At 39.6% G+C, this 20,819-nt stretch overlaps 1 protein-coding gene across 9 annotated transcripts in view; it reads left to right on the forward strand.

Moving 5' to 3' along the window:
* Nucleotides 1-20,819, forward strand: part of DLGAP1 (DLG associated protein 1) — a 292,685-nt gene that overhangs the window by 95,298 nt on the left and 176,568 nt on the right. For all 9 annotated transcript variants that reach the window (XM_083622551.1, XM_083622561.1, XM_083622552.1 and 6 more), the window contains one exon: nt 2,545-2,651. The gene's annotated coding sequence lies outside the window, so the exon portion shown is untranslated. The remainder of the gene's footprint in view (nt 1-2,544; nt 2,652-20,819) is intronic.

The following is a 20,819-nucleotide window of genomic DNA, read 5'->3' on the forward strand; positions in this document are numbered from 1 at the left end:
CTCTTTGTTTTGCACAAATAAAGTAAACCCATTAAAGGTAGTTGACATGACTAACTTGCATCCATTAATATCAATGGGTCTACTCTGAGTAAAGCATATTTGGCTGCACCCAACTGTCACTAAGCCCTTTTCTTCCATTGATGTGTGACAAACCAGAGACATGTCAATTGCTGTTACATGGGTAAAATTTATTTTAATGGCAGAAGAGGGTTAGAATGGGTTTTATTAATTAATTTTCTTCTGAGTTGCATATTGAATGGCTTTTATATGAATTGTGAAGCACTTTCAGACAAAAGTTGTGTGTGCGCATTGTGGCAAAGGGATGATGCAAAAGAATAATTATTGTCGGTGTAAAAATAGTAGCCTAATAATTACGTGAACCATAATACTCTGTTGTTGACTTTAAGGATATTCAAATGGGTGTAAGTAAATTATAGTATTAAAGGATGCAAGTTTGTGCTATGAGTCATGCTGACCAACAGAGTTTAAATTCAGTTGGCTAGCAGAATAAGTAATTGCCTGACTATGGTTTAAAGAGCTATTCTGGTCATATTAATTATAGAGAAGAAAAACTGAATATGTGTGTTTTTAAGGTAAAGAGGTATGTGGGTGTAGAGAAATATGACTGTGTGAGTACAGCAGCAAGGAGACAGAATGTGATTTTGCAGTACATTATTGTGGGATTTAATACGAAAATCTGAACGCTTTGGAAAAAAGAATTCTGAAATAGCATGTTATAATTCTGCAACCTTGTGCAGTAGTTGATTACAGGGACATCTACCGGAATTGTTTGGGTATTTGTAACACTTTCTTAACTCATTGTGTATGGGAGGCAGATGAGTGGTATCTTTTTATAGCAGAAGATAAGTTGATGGGGGGAACACTTCTGAAAAGAACCTTATTGCCATTTGCTCTGATACAGTGGTAAAATGTGGGTTTTCCCAGGGAAACAACAAAAACAAAACCTCTCAGACATGGAGCTTTAAAGCCCAGATCTTTGTCTAGAAATGCAGCACAAAAGGAAGACTAGATGAGCCCTATGTTGAGCAGAGGAATGACGGGGAAAGAGGCTGCTTAGGTCTTTCCCTTTCCACATTTGTCCCCTCAAAACCATCTTGCACTAGATGAGGTTTCCCCCCCTCTCTGCAGAAGAAATGGTATGGAAGCCCCATGCCAGTTTGTGTTTTTTTTGGGGGGGAGGTTTTAGTAGGAACAGTTTAAAGGCACACTATCCCACTCCTCTTGTACTCCCATTCACAACTTTCAGTGTTGATTTTCAGCAGCAAGAGGGAATGTAAGGTATCTGCATGACTAGTTTATCTCTAAATTTATGGGATCAGTCTTTTCTGAGATCTGAAAACATGAGTAACTTATGCAGGCTAGTTAACACAAAAATAAATGGGCCAGATATGCTGATGCTGTATCTCTGGTAATGCATATGCTTTTGACCTGATTTATACTATAGTGGACACTCGGGTTCCGAACGTGATCCGTGTGGGAGGCACATTCGCAACCCGCAGTGTTCACAACCCACAGCGCCACGTCTGTGCACGTGCAGGTCGTGATTCGGTGCTTCTGCACATGCGCAATGTGTGATTTAGCACATCTGCGCATGCGCGAGCGCTGAAACCCGGAATTAACCCATTCTGGTACTTCCGGGTTTGGCGCTGTGTGCAACCCGAAATCACACAACCTGAAGCGTCTGTAACCCAAGGTATGACTGTATTGGTGAACTACAGAAGTTCAGTTTCAGTGCCACTTGTATTCAAGGATCGTGATGCATTAATATTTTCTCTAGGTGATTACTGCTATGCATTGGTCCTTAACTGTTATTAGCAGAGAAAGGAAGAGATGATATACAGGTGCCTTTTTAGGAATTAAAAGTAAGTGATTAGAACAGGTAAACAGCAGTACGTCAGTTGTAGCCCTTTGGGCTCCAGAATGCTACCAAAACAATACAAAATAAATAACATACCTTGATAGCACAAGTGTTGTAAAAACTCATGTTTGGACAACAATACACTTGCTCTTCTTCCGTATCGTTCCGCAGCACATTTGAATTGATTTTTAACTTGATCCTATTAAACACCTTTCTTTAGCTGCTTACAGCAGAAGTTTTAGAATCGGCACCTGCAGAATGCTTGTCTTCTCCAGAGCTCTTCCCATACTCCTTTTAGAATATGGTTCACCTTGCATTCAGATTTCACTTATGCTCCCCACGCTATTGGTGCTTAAATCTTCCTAGGCAGGTGCAATTTGTTTGGGCCTGTTTGCGTGGTGACAATTTGCTTTCCTCCAATCAAGAGAAAAGAACCACGCTGGATTTAAGCCTAAGGACAATTACATTATGCAACACTATCAACATTTAACTCCCCACCCCCTTTCCCAGGTCAAATGAAGTTGCTGTATGTGGAAGTACTGCCGTAAAAATTCCTCACTGTTGAAGTGCCATTTAAGGCTGAATGAGACAAGTTGGATAGATTGCTGGTTTCGACGTTGCTTATAGGCTAGCAGCATTAATTGTTACATTTGGTTGCATTTCAGAACAGCCAAGAATCAAACATCACAAGTGACATTCTGCACTGAGAACTGCACACCATTTTCATCTCCTAAACACGCAACAAGTGAAAATGGAAAACTGACTACTGGAGGTATGGTTTCTTTTATTTCTTTCACTGCATACGTTTGTTCTGAAATTTGACAGAAGATGTCTAGTGAACATGCTCTCATCAAGGCCAGAAGGGCTCTAGCCCCAGCTTCATTCAGCACCTGGCTAAGACATGTCTTGCATCTTATGAACGTGGAGTGATTGATGATCACATTCCACAACCACCTGGTCTGGTTTCATGATGTTGTTTTTAGTTGCTGCAGGCACATTTATAATGTAATCATGCCTAGTCTAAAGGTTACATTTATTGGCATTTGATAATTTCTCATTATTATTCATCGTGGATCCATCCCTAGATGTGATCAATGTTTGATGTTTCTTATTCTTTGAGGCTGTTTGTGGTTTTGTGATGTTAACACATTACTGCGGCTTATGGCATTGCACTGGCCTGGCATTCATTGCACCAAATCTAAAGCATCTATTTTCCTGCACAGCAGCATGTAAGCTCATAAAACGTAATTCTTTGGATTTGCTTTTAAGGCACCTATACAAATTATGTCCCTGAAGAGGCAACAGCATTTAATTTTATATGCATTATAGGCTCCCTTCAGCCAATAAAAACATCCACATTAGATCTGTGTGGTGTTTTATTTCACCTTGGGGATTTCCTTTGGTAGACAATGAGCTGCGTTCATCAAAGGCACCGTTTGACAGTCTCGGGAGCATTCTTAATGCTAATTATTTTACCTTGCTGCCTAACAAGGTCCAATAGATTTTCTTAATTGACGGCAAAGGTATCCTTATATCAGAAGGACTGATGGTGCAGATTATGAGTAGTGTTGTTTTAAATGCAGAAATAAAAACCTAAGCCTCCAGTAATGAATAATTTAGGTTAGTGTTGGACATAGCATGAACCTTTTAGTTCTAAAGGCTAGAGAAAATGTAGCTTGTCAGAGGGATGGCAGCAAAACCCTCCTCCCTGTGGTGCTTGATCTCTTCTTGCTTATAATGTTGGAGGTTATTCCATAATCAGGAATATTATTCCATAATATTGTCAGCCTCCCTGTCATTCCAGTGTCTACCGAATATGCGTATTCTAGTGCCTACTGAGTATGCACATGTGTGGGTTGATCTCCACATGGTAAGTAATTCTAAATGTCACAGGCCAGATAAGAATCAGTTGCCATGGGGAGACCATTCTCAGCAGCAGCTGCACATGGCAACTGAAAAGTGTGTTCCAGCCTTTGAAAAATATTCATGATCAGGAATCTTGCACAGTACATATTAGGAATGTGCAGCAACTACCTTATTCCTCTTGTATCTGTAGTGTGTGGAAGCAGCTGATCAGTTGCAGTTTCTCTCTGTGTCATTTTGATTCTATTTGTTATTTGGTTCCAGATCTGATCTCTTAAATCTGAAGCTCTATTTTGTCCCTGCTATTTAAAAATGGCAACACATTTTCACAAGGGTGGATGTCTCCATTAGAAGTATAAGGATGCCAAATTTCAGGCAGGGTCTTTTGGGCAGCAAACTTTTAAAATTGATTTTCTTTAAAGAAAAAGTCTCTATTTTTTCTTTTCTGCCAGAATTGGATATAAACTGAAACTTGCCAAATCTCAGAAAGATAAGGTTAGGACAGATAAGTATCCAGTCTTCTTCAGTACCATCATAAAACACACATATATACCTGAGGTGCTATGAACAGTCCACATAATGATGCTTTTGATGGCATAGCATGGCAAAACAAGTTCTTGGGTTATTCTCAGACAATCTACTACAGGCAGTTTTGTCAAATTATTGAAAAAAATCTATTTAAACTAAGTAAAGAGAGCAGGGTGTAATCTACACACGTTAAAAAGGTTGTAAATATGCTTTTTTTAAAAAAAATCACTATGAAAAATGCATTAAATTTGCTCTAGCCCACAGTCCCCATCTAATGTCACAATTGTATATTGCACTTTACAATACATTCAAAGCGTTTTATTTGCAGATGTATAGCTGAGTCACAGGATTTTTTCCTAGATAAGGGAGTTGGTTTTGCTATCAAAAATAGGTTTGCTTTCACTTTGTTGCTTGTATATTGACTGAAAACAAGATGCAATGGATGTGTTTAGCTCTGTATGAGGGAGAGTGGTTACTGGGGAATGGTTTCAAACGTATATGTGAGGCTGGTTGTGTTTTCTTTTTGTCTGCTATTGTGGATGTGTGGTTTTATTCGTTTTCATGATGAAATTTAATGGGGGGGGAGTATTGCTTTATAGTTTGAAATAATGCTTTTATTTTCTGACTTCTTAGCCACTATGAGTTCGTCAGAAAGGAGGCAAGATATAAGTTTTTAAAATAAGTAAATACAAACTTGCATAGTTAAGTATAAATCAGGAATGCATTTAATAAAGTTATTATGGAAGCAGATTTTGAAACACAGTATTTTGAAATGAATTTTATTACCACTGATAGGTGGATTTAGCTGTGGACTATTTGATAAGAAAGGAAGAACAGGATAAATAATGGCATAACCCTGACCTCACTGTTCTGACACATCTTGGATTCAGGGTTTGCTTTCAGAAGTCATCTTGGACTTACCTCAATTACAAAAGGAGAAAGGTGGGTTTTTTCGTTTATAAGAGTTTAGCTTCAGTCCATCACCCATGCAGTGCTCAAGCTCTTTGTGGGTGGCTACTGCTGGTGATCTCATACACATTCCCGGACCATGGGTAGGCAAACTCAGGCCTAGGGGCTGGATCCAGCCCAGTTGCTTTCTAAATCTGGCCCATGGATGGTCCAGGAATCAGCATGTTTTTACATGAGTAGAATGTGTACTTTTATTTAAAAGGCATCTCTGGGTTATTTGTGGGGCCTGCCTGATGTTTTTACATAAGTAGAATGTGTGCTTTTATTTAAAATGCACCTCTGGGTTATTTGTGGGGCATAGGAATTCATTCATATATTTTTTTCATAATATAGTCCAGCCCCGCACAAGGTCTGAGGGACAGTGGACTGGCCCCCTGCTGAAAAAAGTTTGCTGAGCCCTGATATATATATATGGATGTCTTCAAAGCCCCTGTGATTCTGACTCCAGCAGTATTCAAGTCTTGTAGGTTTTCCTTGAAGAAGCTTCTCTGGTAACTGAGACCTGCTCTTCACTTACTACCAGTGAAGAGCATTCTGTACAGAAGATGTCCCTTCACCATTGCACTTAAGAGACAATGACAATGGGTGCTTATAGAGTATTCAGACACATGCTGGAAGCACCCATTGTCAACTTCCTCACTTCAGATGGATTCAGAAGGAAGCTGTTTGCTGGAGAGCCAAAGAACATATATTTTGGATCAACTGTAAACTGTGCTAAAGGCAGTCATGGTGAAGATTATTGGGCCAACATAGTATTTTGTAGACAGCTTCTTTCTGGCTATACCGAGACATGCTTCCTTCTCTGGAATTGGTGCGTTCACTCTATAATCTTTCTAGTTGCCACTGAACAGGCAGGAAATGGTATCCCTTTTAACAAGCAGTCATTGGTTCTGGATTAATTGGACTCAGTTGTTGGTTTTTTGTTCACTCTGTTTTCCAGTTCATATTGGCCTTCATGCCACCTGGGAAAGAAATACACAGTAAAGTGGCTGTCCTTGCTTCAGGCACATGTAGTATAGGTAACCACCAGCAAGAATGATGGGGACATGAATGGCTTTCCTACTGCCTAAGCTTCACGTGCAAAGTCATACTGCTATACTATGCACATACACTCTGGGTCCTTAGAGAACAGCAGCTACTAGATTGTATTGAACTGTAAATTTCAAGGAAGGGTCAAATCAGTCATAGACAATTTTGAGTAAGGCGGGTAACTGGTTCTAGAAAATAGGAGAGACCCTTAATTTTGTCACTCTTCTGGAAATTGCCTTAACTTTGAAGTCATGTTGATGTTTGTTGATCTGCTATCATGAAAACTGCATTAGCTCTCTGGAGGCACACATCAGTCTAAATGTTTGTCATTGTATATAATGATTAAAGAGCTCTCTGAGGTCTGTAAGCTCAAATAAGTATATGATTTTATGTAAGTGTTAAAAGAGAAATCTGTGCCATTGTTCAAAAGCAGCTGCCAGACCTAAAGTTCACGCAAAAACCCTTTCAAGATCATGTAAAGTTGCACTGATGTGGCAGCTGCTAATTTGGTTCTCTGTAAAGAATCTTTCCCATCTGTTCACCGAAGATTTTGAAAGATTCCTTTTTCTTTGCATGTCATTGCTTTCCCCGCTTCCTTTGCTCATATTTCCTCTCAAATTATTTATGTATCATAGTCAGGATTTTAAAAATGACTGCCCATTGTGTATCCTTGCATTGTTTATTTTATAGTTCGATTACAGAACTTTAATTATAGTCTGTAGTTCACAGTTACACATGTGCAACTGTTCCTCAGATTGTTTGGAATCCCACACATGCCAGTCAATTAATGGACTTTGTAAGTGGTTGTTTGTGCTTGCTCATTTGTGGCTTGTTCTTCTGTCACTTTACTCTCAGCTCTCTTTCATCTTTGGAAAGCATGGGTGCTTGTGCATTAGCCATATTCTGTGGTATTCAGAGGGGGAAAACCAGATTTTGAAAAGCTAAACAGCTCAATGAAGGATACAAAGCTTGGGGAAATAAAGAGGTGTTGGTAGACAGGTGAGCCTCTTTGGGGAGAGCATTCGAAAGCTGGGGTGCCACCACCGAAAAGGCCCTTTTTCCACTCCCTTGTAGACTCTATTCTCAAATGTGGTGAAAAACATAAAGATACCCACAGCTGCCTTGGCCCACATCCTGAACTCCTCTGCAAGCAGGATTCACCATCCATTTTGGTAGAGGCAAATATTTTCCCCATCTCTTGGCATGTGCAGGATTGTTCCTTCTACTGTAATGAATGGGGAAGCTCTTCAGGGTTGAAGAGCTTTGCATGTCCATCAGAATATTCATGCCTGCAATAAGGCATTGGATAAAGTCAAATATCTTTAGTGAAATCCTTGCAGAGCCCAGTATTTTAAATTCATTATATAAATTAATTGTGACTTCTGATACCCTAGCTGCTCTGTTCTGGATATTTTGCAATTCTGATTGTACAAGGCATCTGCTTGACAAACAAGCTCCTTTCCTGAATTGCTAGGGCTCTGACATTGCTGCAGCGGCTATTTGTCATCCTAAAGAACCATACATCACCATCAGAAGGAAAATTATCCTGACGAGATTGCTGCAGTTTTCATTGTTACGGTGTAGCTGCTTTCCATGGGCCATCAATTCCAGCAAAGAGATGTAGCAGCATGTATTTGAAGCAAATTGTTACTGACACCTGCTTGTGTGTCTTATAAAAAGTTGGAGCCCGCAATCGACTGCTAAAAGGCCACTGGGTGTACGTAATTCTGAATGGAAGAAAATGAATGTGGTTAACTTGTTCCTATGAAAATTGGTTTTAATATGGCATATAGGGGTAAAGTATAGAGTCCGAACTCTACCTTCAAAACTTACATTTATGTAATTGTTGGGAGGGGGGCAGTAAGAGGATATAATAACTGGAAGGAGACCAGAAAACCACCTGCGTGGATTTAAAATTAGATGTATTCTTATATCACTTTCAGTGCAGCTTAATCTAATAATTGGTACTCTTGTCTTCTGAAGCCCTATGAATGGGTATAATAGCCTTGTGCTGGCATCCATAGCCTCGTGCTGGAATTCAGAAGCAACCTTGCCCAGCACTGTCAGGCAGTATGGTGGTGGCAGCAGCCAGTTCCTGCCACATGTAACAGAGCCACTGGCACAGTAGGAAGAAGATAAGTGTCATCCCAGGGCATCCTGCCTTTTGGGATGTGGACAACTCCTCTATTTCATCTTCCTTGTGAGCTTTTTGGGGAGGCTAGGGTGGTGGTGGTTCTGCTGCTAATCCCAGGTAAAGGCTGCAGCTAGAGTGCAACAAACCACTGTTTATGCCTGAAAGGTGTTTGTAATTGAAGTGCCAGAATATAGCTCGTTATTAGTGACCTTTTAGCCCTAGTACTAAATTAGACCCCTTAAGTCAAATTCTTCAAGACAGCCCAGCGATCCTTCCTTTTTTTAGAGAGATGGCATAACAAATGGATCAGTTTAGTCCTGCAGCCACACTTACAGTGTCACTTTGTATGTAATACGTGATGGCACCAATTGATTAGATTTCTTAAATGATCATGAAAAGTGCTAACCTCTTACAAGGGCATTGGCTTCAAGGGTGTTCTTGAGGAGGGAGGAAGAAGGATTTTGACAGCCTACTGTTAGTACTAGTCTAGTTTAGCAGCCAACTAGGCACAACACTTTTGAAAGCTAACTAGGCTATTAATTTATGTTTTTTTAAAGGAGGACAGCAGTGTTTTCTGACAGCAGTGTTATCTTGACATTAAGCATAACCTTGCTTTATATATTATTTGCTATACAGTATCTTTTGAGAGAAAATATTCTTTGCAATTTCTAGCTAATCAACATTCTTGGAGAATACATAGCAATAATATCTTTCTATGCATTCATTTTTGACTAAGCAAAAAGTGACTCAAATATTACCTCGATTTTCTAAATGTTTTGTTTTCATTTCATGTGGAAGAGAGCACAAATGAAATGGCAAATTATTTCTTCTTTTTAAACTTTGCTCCTACTGTGCAAATAACAGTTTGACCAAATACCTGGTACGAGATGAAATTATCTGGTTTCCTATTATATTGAATTATCTAGTCAAACATTGAGACAACATTTGGATGGCAAAAGGTATTTCATTACCCCATCTTATTATTCTTCTCTTGTCTTCCAGCTGTTTTATCTCAGCTCCTTAGGATGAAGACAGATATAGCATTTTAAGTGTGCACACACTTGCTGCATTCTGAAGTGTTTGTTTTCAGGTTGTGAATGTGGGTTCAAGTAGCTTTCACCACACTTGAAATCATATGTCTTCACAGTTAAGATTCCAAAAGCTCTTTGTAATAGGGCTGTATTTTGTGATAACAAGTTTCCTCATAATTATTTCTATATTATTCCTGATATTCTCAGTATTCTTCCTAAGATTTGTTGAACAGATTGAATTCTCTGTGTTGCATCGTTATCAACTGTTAATTGAATTTAACCTGGAACCTGAGGCAAGAAGGGCTTTCATAAGTGCAGTTCTATTTTTGCTGATGGAAGGGGTAAAGGAGAGAGAAACTGCTGCTACATTGATGGAATGGTTGCCATTTTCCATGCATGTTCAGTCTGGGAAGTGAGAAAACTAAACTAGAAATTTCTAAATGGTGTAAACATGACAGGCATACACCAGGCATCCCTGGGAACACTGTCAGTGTCTACCAGTCAGAAACTGTGCCAGTGCACATCCATGGCCAAGGAATCAACACACACAGTCAGGTTGGAAAGAGGTCATTCTATAACATACACAAATCAAACACAAGCATATCATAATATTTCCAAGCTGTGCCTATGGATCTGAGGGGTGGGGTGGGGACCTGATTAAATATGGTGAATTAATGGTGGTGAACAGGAGGTGGCCAGTGGCTTGTTGGGACAGCCCCATGGTTGTCTCGGCAGCCATAAAGTCCTGAGACACCCCAGATCAGCCACCTTGGCATGGATGCTGAAGTCCCCCAGAACCAGCAGTCTGGGAGTCATGAACACCGCCTACAAAACCAGCTCTGTCAGCTAAGGCAGGGAGACTGCTGGGCAGTGAGTCAAGTAAAGGTGCAGGAGACCAGGGCAGCAAATACATCAGTAGTTTAACATATTGATTGGCTGTCATGGCCAGTAGTAAACACATATACAGCTTTTATTGCTGTATTACACTGTATTGTTTTAATTAGTGTTTTTATGGAGCAGTCAAGTAATTTCGTTGTCCCTGAGAGGGGGCAATGACAATAAAGATATTATTATTATTATTATTATTATTATTATTATTATTATTATTATTATTATTGTTCTTTGGTTTATCTGTTTACAGTGAAGACAAGAATCTCCTTCTAACAATCAATGACACCCTTTGATAGACTGTTACAATTTAATAGGGCACTTTTTTGCAGGCATGGTGCATTCTTTATGACAGTTGTTAAGATAAATGCCAACGAAACAAGTAGAATTGTTTTGTCAGCATTATTTAAATGTAGAGGATGCTGTAAGAGCCTCTTGGTAACAAAAATGCATTTTAATAAGCAGTTGTTTGATTCCAGACCTGACAAAACATGCACTCTTTGTTTACTGTAGGAGAGCAGTGGCAGAACACTAGTTTGAATAAGATTCTCATTTCCATTAGAAGTGTTCTGGCAGTTATGACCTTCTTTTAAATCTATCAAGAAGGTCTAGGGGGCAGACGTATACCTTTTTCTGGAAACTGATGTTCTGCTATGATTTAAACATTTTTTGCGCAACATGAGATATTGTACTTGCCTCCAAAAATATATATCTCCTCATTCATTTTGACTTATATACTGTGGATGGCATCCAATATTGTACAAAGAAAGGGCAGTGTGCAACAGATCTTTCCCTTCTCCTCCTTCCCCATGCAGGTCCCTGTTGCTTTAAAAGCCTCTGCAGAAGATCAGGAGGACCTAGCAAACATTGCATGTTGGGTCATATGGGGTTGTAGGGGGAGGGGGCAATGGCCTGAAACTGTCCTCTGCCTGATTTCAGGACATTCCACCCCACTACCTGTTGTCCTGAGTGACACGGTTCACAGGGTTTGTTAGGACCTTCCAACCTTCTGGAGATGCTTTTTGAGGGCTGTTGGGGAAGGAGAAGGAGGGGGGATTAATTGCACATGCTAGCCTTCCACTCACACAGTGTTGGATACATATATAATTTAGAAGAGAAGTTTGCTCTTATCAGCTCTTACCTTGAAAGTTCTTGCAGAACATCCAAGATAATGTGCATAATTAGGGATGCAAGTTCTGCAGTTTGCTAATACATTGAAAAGAATTCAATGCAGACAATAGCTAAAAGACTCAAGACTGAAAACATAAAGTCTGAAAACATAAAGTCTGCTAGTGGAAAAGCCCTTAAACAGTTATGGACTTTGGTCCTGAACCCTGACAATTATCCTATCTTAGAAGAACTTTCTAAACAGTAGCAAGGACATGAAGGATTCTGCTGATGAGAGAACTTTTGCCAAAACCATTTTCTTTCAAAAACATGGTCGGGCTAGACTCAAACCAGAGCCTATAATGTTCTATTATTATACCTCAGACGGTAGCTAAGAGATTATTTGAGTTTTCTTTTATACTTTGAGTTCCTGAACTGAAATAGGATCAGAAAAGGTAGGAAATTTAGTTATTGTTTTTAAATTTTGCTTTCAGATCTGTTGGGGTAGAACAAAAACATCAGTAGTGTTTCCTGCTGAATTCCAAATATTCCAATAAATGAATGCTTTTATGCAAAAGCATAAAAGAAGGTAAAATAAATAAAGATAATCAAAAATTATTTTTCATTTCTGTTTGAGATGGTTAAATCTTTGATTCTGTGTTTGCTCTATTGGTAGCTTCCGGAAGATGATCTTGACATTGGAATTTTCATCCAAACAAGACAGTACGTCACAATCACTTGCAGTAGCATTTTCCCCCAGGCAGTTTTTCTTTGCCTCAGGGTAGAGATTTGTAGTGTCCAGCTGGAACTTGACTGTGAGAAAGTTGTCAGTTAACATCTATTGGTAGTTATTTTTACCAGTATACAATAACCTCCTATGCTTTAGTAGGTTCCACCAGGAGCTAGCTTTTGCAACCTGGTATGCTCTTAATTATTTGGAGTGCAAGTCTCATCAGCCCAGTCGGCAGTGGTAGTCCAAAATGTATGGATCAGATCTCAGCTGTCCAACCGTTCTTAAATCTGTGCTAAGACTTCCTTGAAAGGTATGGTACAAAGTAATTAGTGACATGCTTGGCGGTTTCTTTGCTGGTTTTGAAAAGAGTGCTTTCTTGCCAGAAATGTTGGAGCTAAAGCAATAATGTTTTAGTTTAGTTTATAAACAAACAGGTATGATGTAGGCAGGTATGACTGATCATGCATTCTGAATTTTATGTTGATGAAATAGGTGAATTAAGATTGTGCAATGAAAATAAATCAGAAGGTTTACTATAGTCTACATATTTTAGATTGGCATCCAAATTCAAACAGTTTTGAATATTTTCTCTTAAGGGAACAATTGATTTGTCATTCAGATAGGGTTTTGTTTTTCGTTTTTTTTAAAAAAACAGCATCTTCAAAGTGGGAGCAGACTAGAGTTTTTTTTAAAAACCCTCTAAAAATAAAGTTGCTGCTGCATGCATTTAGAGCTTCGGTCTTTCATGGAGGAGATGGAAATGGTGTTAGTTATCCATACCTCACATCATAATCCAATGCTTGTTTACCCTGAAGCAAGTCCTGTTTTGTTCAATGGGGCTTATTCCTGGCATGTTTCTTAAGATCGCAGCATTAGTCACTTCCTGACTAGATAGCACAATATTCTGTACACATTGCTATCTTTTAAAATATTCTGAAAACTTCCAAAGTGCAGTCACCAGATTATTAACTGGGGCATGAAGAATGAAGCATAAAGCTCTAAACTCAATTCGTCTATGCTAGCTGCCTATTCATTTTTCATTTAAAAGTGCTAATGCTAACATTTAAACCTCAAGAATTTTCTCTTCACAGTAGCACTGGAGTAGACATGTCAGAACAAGGGACAGATCTTGTTCACTGGTTGTGGCATGACTGTGGAGGATCTTACCATTGGAGGTCTGTTTTGGATGGCTTTTGAAAACATTTTCATTTTGAATGAACTTTCAACATCTAGTTGATTTGTTGTTGTAAGGCAGATGACCAGCATCTGGGGGCCTTACTTATTCATGGCCAGCCCTTTGGGGGCCACAGGGTGTTGGTGTTGCTGAAGTGTAATGGTCAAAGTATAAAAGTAGGTGTGGCCTGATTTTAATTAATTAATTAATTAATATTGTTCTTTGAAAAGAACACATGGGACAGTGGTACTGAATGGATCAAGAACCACTTGGCATCACAGGGGATCTGCAGAAGTGGTCACTAAAGAAAATTACTATTATTAAAATGTTTAAATGGTCATTAGGAGTTTTAGGGGGATGGTGTAAGAAATATGCTGGTGACACCCAGCTCTGTTTCTCCATAACATCAAAATTAGGTGAGTGTGTGCCAGTTCTGGAGTGGAACCTGGATGCAATTGCGGGCTGGATGAGGGCCAATTAATTGAGTTTAAATTGAGTGTAAACACTGGCAAGATGAAAACATTGTAGGTGAGTTGTTCCTGTGTTCAGAAGATTGGCCAGTTTCTTGTTCTGAACTCTGTGTGAAGTTCACAGTTGGGTGGGTTGGGGGACATATTGACCCAGCTTTGTTGTTTGAGGCTCAGGTTACCCAAGTGCCTTTCAGGCTGCGACCATTCTTGAATCAGGAGAGTTTGGCACGGGTAACCTAAAAAGAATAGATCATTGTAATGTGTTCTATGTAGGGTTATCCTTGAGGCTGGTTTGCAGCCTGGTTCTTATCAGGCGTTGACTACTAACAACATATAACATCAGTACTGATGGACCTGCACTGGCTGGCAATACCGTTCATGGTCTTACTTATAGTATAGTTGCACTCCACCCGAGTCTCCCAAGTGGTGCGAGATTCCAGAGGTTCCCAGTGCTTACCCAGGGTTTGTGTTTCCATTTGGAATGAGGCACAGAGGAGACTATGGCGATTTTAGGGTATATGATTTATTTACACATGTATACAACCTGACCCCATGAAGGAGGGGTTCGCAGCATTAACACCCTAAGAAAGTCTTGCTTCTCCCATAGCCACAGCCTTGGATTCAAGCAGAGATCTGGCTTGCCGCTTTACTTCTAGGTCATCTCTAAAACTCTTTGTTCTAACTTCTTGCTTTATCTGTTGAAGAAGCGGCCCCACCCATTTGCCTTCTCACACCGAGCCCCTTAATACACCTTTGTTCTCCTTACACCTTACTAGGAAGCTAGCTTGGCTTTTTAAAAAAAAAAAAAAAATAGAAGCCTTGAGTGGATTTTAACACTTGCTTGATCCAGCAATTAGAAGAGTCTGGCACTCAAGTTAACACCCCAAACTCATAACAGTATATAAAGTCCTAAACTATCTGGGGCCAGTATGCTTATAAGATCACCTTATTCCTTATACCCGTATCTGACCTTTTGCCTGGTACAGCTGACTGTCCCCAAAAAGAAACTGTGTGTTTGGTGTGTTTGCATGGGTTGTGGAACTCTCTGTGTAATCAGATTAAGCTGGCACCATCTGCAATGAGTTCTAGGTGCCAACTTCAGACTTGTTTCTTTCAGCAAGGCTTCTTACGAAAATTATTTACCATTTTAAATAACCGTCTTGTAAGATGACCCATTCTTTATTTCTGTTTCCTTAATGTGTTTTGCTTTGGTTTCAGTGCTATGTTGTGATTTTAATTGAGGGTTATTTTACCGCCATCGCAGAGGTGAATTTTATCTGAGCTTTGTCGTATAGAAATGAGTATAATAAATAGATGAATAATGTACCAGCCACCTCGTGCATCTTTTCCTACACCTGTTTTCTCTTCAGTAGCTTCTGTGCCATGAAACACCACCATCCCTTCACCACACAATTCCCCCAACAGCGCTCATTCACTCAGGGGCTTGGCATACAGAGATCCACTACTATAACTTCTTGGGTCTGCTTGAGATACCCTGCCAGAGCTGTTAGCACATCAGAAGCACTGCATCCAGTACACATATCTACCTTTGCAGCAGCTTAAAGGGCTACACAAAAAAGTAACAAATAAAACCTTTCAGAAAAGATGGTTCTTCTGACAAAAGAAATTTCAGCAACAGAACATGTTGAAAGGCTGAGAATAAGAGTAGGTTCCCTAATGCTGGCTTTAGAAGTGTATATGCTTGAAGTGCCAATTGTGATACTGTATAAGAATTAAATTCTAGTGGGTTTGTGAACCAGAGAAAAGCATCTGGCTCCTGCATGCTGATGGGTTGTTGAGTTTGACCCAGAATCAGGGGCAGTACAGTGAAATGTGGTTTGTTCAGTTTGCTGCAGGTTTCTTTTTAGATTTCAATACCATGAGTAGAAAAAGAAAGCTGTGTTGAGAAGACCTCAAATCTTTTCCTCAGGTGTTTTGTCACTTTTGCTCTTTGGGCTCCACAGAAAGCAATCAGGAGTTGTCAATTTTATGTACAGAATGAGCAAATTTGCTTTAACATCCCCTCCGCAAAAAAACCTTATAGGGGAATTTTCCCAAAGTGCAAATGGAAGGGCAGCAGTGTTGGCTACCAGCATTGGTCCACAATGTAAGGCAGGACACTGCTTGCATTGGTAGGTCTCACATATTTGTGGCACTTGATTTTGGGGGAGATGCCAGTCTCTAGCTGGGAAGGTGTAGAGAGAATGTTCACACAAGCATGTTACTTCAGTTCAACAATCCGTTCATATACTTTTATTTTCTGCTCCTTTACAGAGGAATTAAAGTGAGGCAGGAGCAGAACTGTCCACTAAGGACTCACCCCAGGTGTCACTGCTGTAGGAAACAGGACGTAAACATTTTCAGATTTTTAAATCTTTCATAGAAATGAAAGCAATCTGCCCCTGAGCAAACCTTGTTTGCCTTCATTCATTGGAATCTAAATCCTGATCTAGTAGGTACAAAATGTTCTGGGAATTTTGAGGAAGAAGCTTGGTTGCTTGTAGCTTTTGCTCCACTGTATTTTTTTGTTTTGGTCTTTTCAGGAAACACAACTGCATTAAATAACGTTTTTAGATAAATATTTAAAATGCTCAGAGGATTTCCATCAATGAACCTATAACAGATTATTGTAGCCAGAGTCCAGTGATCCATGGGGTTTAGTTGCATATATGAAGTCCCATGCAACTCTTGACTTTCCTTTTTACTTTGCGTGAGTTTGGAAATGCCTAAGGATGCCAGCAAAGTTCTGAGCGTGGCTCAGAAACAAACTTCAGGGACTTGATAAAACCACTCTAGCAAACTCCCAAACCTTCTTCCAGTGAATTTAATGGGCCTTCCATCCTGGTTCAGAATTCAGGGGTGGGGGATGTATGTGATTTGAGGGGAGCTCAGGAGGTCTTGCCTATCTCTAAAAATGTTCCTCATGTACAATGGGAAATCCTACCCTTCATATCAACTGCCAAAATATTAAACAAAAAGTAGAAGAATGAGGTAGTACATTTGATTTAAAGTAGGGAATCTATTAACCTTTGTGGTGAAGACTGAAAGGAACAGGAGATGGCTGCAGCTGAATGTAAAGGGTGGTATGTCCTGATGTTTGGAAACACTTCAGTAATTGTGGCTTATATTTGAATTTGAATTTATTTCAACTGTTATCCACTGCACTAAGTTCCAGATGTGACAGGAACAGAAAACTTTCCCCCTGTGCTGCAGTCCTGATTCACATTTCTTCTTCCCTGAAGGTCCTATTCTTCACTGAGATGAAACAATACAGGTAGTCATACTCAAAGTGAGATGCGGTGGAATAGGATGCCATCCCACTTCTCTTTATCCTGCTTCTTTTGAGTCTGACCTAACCAATCCACTTTTCCCTCACCCCACTTCATTGGACACTGCAGGTAGCCATATTTCTCCTCTCCCACTCTACCACTAATATGAAGGATGGACAGATGCAGTGGTGATTAAATAAGGAGAATACCTAAATCTGATTCTTGGGCTCCATGAGCACTGCAGATGGTGACAGCAGTCATGAAATTAAAAGATGCCTGCTTCTTGGGAGAAAGCAATGACAAACCTAGACAGCATCTTAAAAAGCAGAGACATCACCTTGCCAACAAAGGTCCATATAATTAAAGCTATGGTTTTCCCAGTAGTGATGTATGGAAGTAAGAGCTGGACCATAAAGAAGGCTGACCGCCGAAGAATTGATGCTTTTGAATTATGGTGCTGGAGAGACTCTTGAGAGTCCCATGGACTGCAAGAAGACCAAACCTCTCCATTCTTAAGAAAATCAGCCCTGAGTGCTCACAGGAAGGACAGATCGTGAAGCTGAGGCTCCAATACTTTGGCCACCTCATGAGAAGAGAAGACTCCCTGGAAAAGACCCTGATGTTGGGAAAGATGGAGGGCACAAGGAGAAGGGGACGACAGAGGAACAAGATGGCTGGACAGTGTTCTCGAAGCTACCAACATGAGTTTGACCAAACTGTGGGAGGCAGTGGAAGACAGAAGTGCCTGGCGTGCTCTGGTCCATGGGGTCACGAAGAGTTGGACACGACTAAACAACAACAACAACATCAATAACCTAAATCTGATGCTAAAATGTTTGATTAGAAAGTCTGCTAAAGTATTTAAATAATTGTGTCCCAACTAAATGTATTTTTAATTTCAATTATTTTGAGCCAACACATATTCAAACTATGGGAGGATAGAGCTTCAAAACTTACATAATTTCATCCAAATGATTCCCACAGTTATCCTTATATTTCACTGAATTTAAATGCTCTGCTACCTAACTGAAATTTCATGCCTGCTTATGATTTTAACTCTTCTCTTTTTCTCTCCCTTTTTGTACCAGGTTACACAGCATTGTACCATTTTTTTATTTCTGTTTCCCGCTGCTTTTATTTCTAACTGAAGTTTTCTTTTCATCTCATTTCTGTTAAGAGTATAGACCTACTTTTCCCACCCCACCCCCGTCCCTCTACCTAAAGTTTCCAAGAAGCAGAAAAATAAGTTTCTGTGAAATTGTACTTGCTTTCTGCTCTACTTCTGCAATCCCTTCTCCATCCAGTTTAATTAAAGAAATCAAAAAACAGTTTTGTAGGGGGCGGGGATTCTTTGTTTATTTTAATGCTGACTTTGGGAAAGCGTCTTAAAGTAGTTTGTTTTATTTTTTTCTTTCAGAGAAAGCAACAAGCCTGTTCAATCTGCTGTGCTCTTTCACCCCCAGGCCAAAGAGCTACTTTTGTGTGCTTCAGTAATTTTGCATAGCACACTGAGAGCCAGCAAATATTAAATAACTTCAGTCACAACTGATTTCATGTGCAAGCAGTTGCTAGTTGCTTCCTATTACCATTTGTGCACTTTACTCTAATGAGCACTGTGCAGCTCTTGATGCATTTGGTACAAAGAGGACCTTTTATAGTATGCCCTATTGTACTTCTACAAAAAGTCTATGGAAATTCATTTCCACTTAAACACATTGCAATGTTATATATGTTGAATGACTATTTTATGTGTAAGTGACTTAAGCAACGGAAGAATTTATAAAAGCAGGTCGGGGTCTTTATGCCAGATTGATGCCAGATTTTGAGCATAACGCAATGGCTAAATTGAATTTTGTCTTTTAAAACACTCTTTTATAGTCAAGACAACATGACCTATGTTTATAATAGGGGCTCAAGATAGATAAAAGTACACCAGGATCACATTTCATCATCCCAATAAGAACATTTTTCTAGAAGCCAATAAGCATTTACAAAGAGAAATAGAAATCTAGAATTTTAGAAAATCACTATTTGAAATAAATGTGGAAAATATATTCTCTCTTACTTAAGGTAAGCAAGTTGTTAAACATGGATAAAGTACTTAAAGGAAACTGTACTTATTAAATGTAGGCAGCTTTTAATGAGGTTCATAAAGTAGTGACACAGTAATCACTTAGGCTTAGGCTGAAGAAGCTGAAGAAACCAAGGCTGGTTTTATGTTACACTGCCTTACATGGACAATTTTCTGCATATCTCATACCTTGCTTAGAAGTTGCATTCTGGTAATCTCATGTCATTATAGTGATGATGGTCATAATTTTTTTAAAAAAGAAATTTCATGTGCATTTGCTTGTGGAAAGTTCATGAAACTGTCCTGCTCGGCACTTCTTATATATGTACTTCCTTAACTGAGTGAATAATCCACACATGCAAAGGAATGCATTGATGACTGGTCCTCCCTCCATTAATCCATTCTTTTTCAGCAACCACTAAGTTTCCCTTCTACTCATCTTGTCCAAAAATGGGTTTAAAAGAGACCAGGCAGTAGCCAGCATAAGCTTATGCCATGGGACCAAGATTTCCCCAGCATATTTTCCTACCACTTTTTATAGTCAAGGATTTATAATCCTGACTTAAGAAAGCAATGGGTCTCTATATATTGTTAGCCTAAAGACTGACAAGGATGGTGCCAGGCACAGGTCCCTGAGGAGAGCATTCCACAGATGAGAGGCCCCTACTTAAAAGGCCCCCTCATGTCTGACCACCCTCCATACTTTCCTTGGGTAGGGCACACAAAGAAGGACCTCCGATGAGGACTGTAGGTTCCAGGCTGGTCCATATGGTGACAGGTGGTCCTTGAGGTATTGTGATCCTAAACTATGGTTTTCCTTTGCTGCTGCTTCACTTTCCTGTACTTTCTGCATTACTGTACTTTCAAAGAACACTAGAACTTACGTATGCTTGGCTTGATGCAACATCACAAAGCAAGTTAGCATGACTGTCTTACACCCAAGGCTTCATTTGATAGAAGAATGTAGAACCTCAGCAACCAGGTGGCACAAGCAACGTCAAAAACCAGATAGCTGTGTAGATAACTACGGTATACTGTCAGAAAGCAGAAGCCAAGTTGGAGCCTGAGGATATTTTAGATTTGTAGTTATTTCAAATTTGGAGATATAAAACTGCAAAAAGTGTGAACTAAGGCCAGAAGCAAAAAGAAAAGGGAAGAGAAGGTACATGTCTGGAGCACAAAGACCACTTTAAACCAGGGAAATCCTGAGACTTTAGTGAAGAATGTAATTCTCTGTGGGGGTATAGGCAGTCACTGAACAAGGGTTTCAAACTGTAGATCTTGTACTTCATTTGGTTGGTCTGATTTGGATGCCTCCACCTTTCTCTTTTGTAAATGGATATTCAAAGACCCATTGACAATAACTGTTGCTTAATGCTTATGTGATTAAAGCTATAGCTTGTGTTGTGTTTCCTTCTCCATATTTCCCACATTTCTATGTGGAACAGCTGGGGAAAGTTCACTTGTTTCCCTGTTTATGGATTGCTGGGATGGCAAAATTAGCTCCAGCTGAGATTTCCAATCTGAATCTGCTGTACCTTCTTGCTGAAAGAGAATAGTCTCATATAAGACTTGGACATTTCACTGAATTAAAAATAATCTCTCGACAGGCTACCAAGACAGCGCAGTGCCTGTGCTATTTTCTAAACCCACGGTTTGATATTTCCTGGCTCT

Source organism: Podarcis filfolensis (assembly GCF_964270895.1).
Source record: "Podarcis filfolensis genome assembly, chromosome: 7".
Classification (NCBI taxonomy): Eukaryota; Metazoa; Chordata; class Lepidosauria; order Squamata; family Lacertidae; genus Podarcis; species Podarcis filfolensis.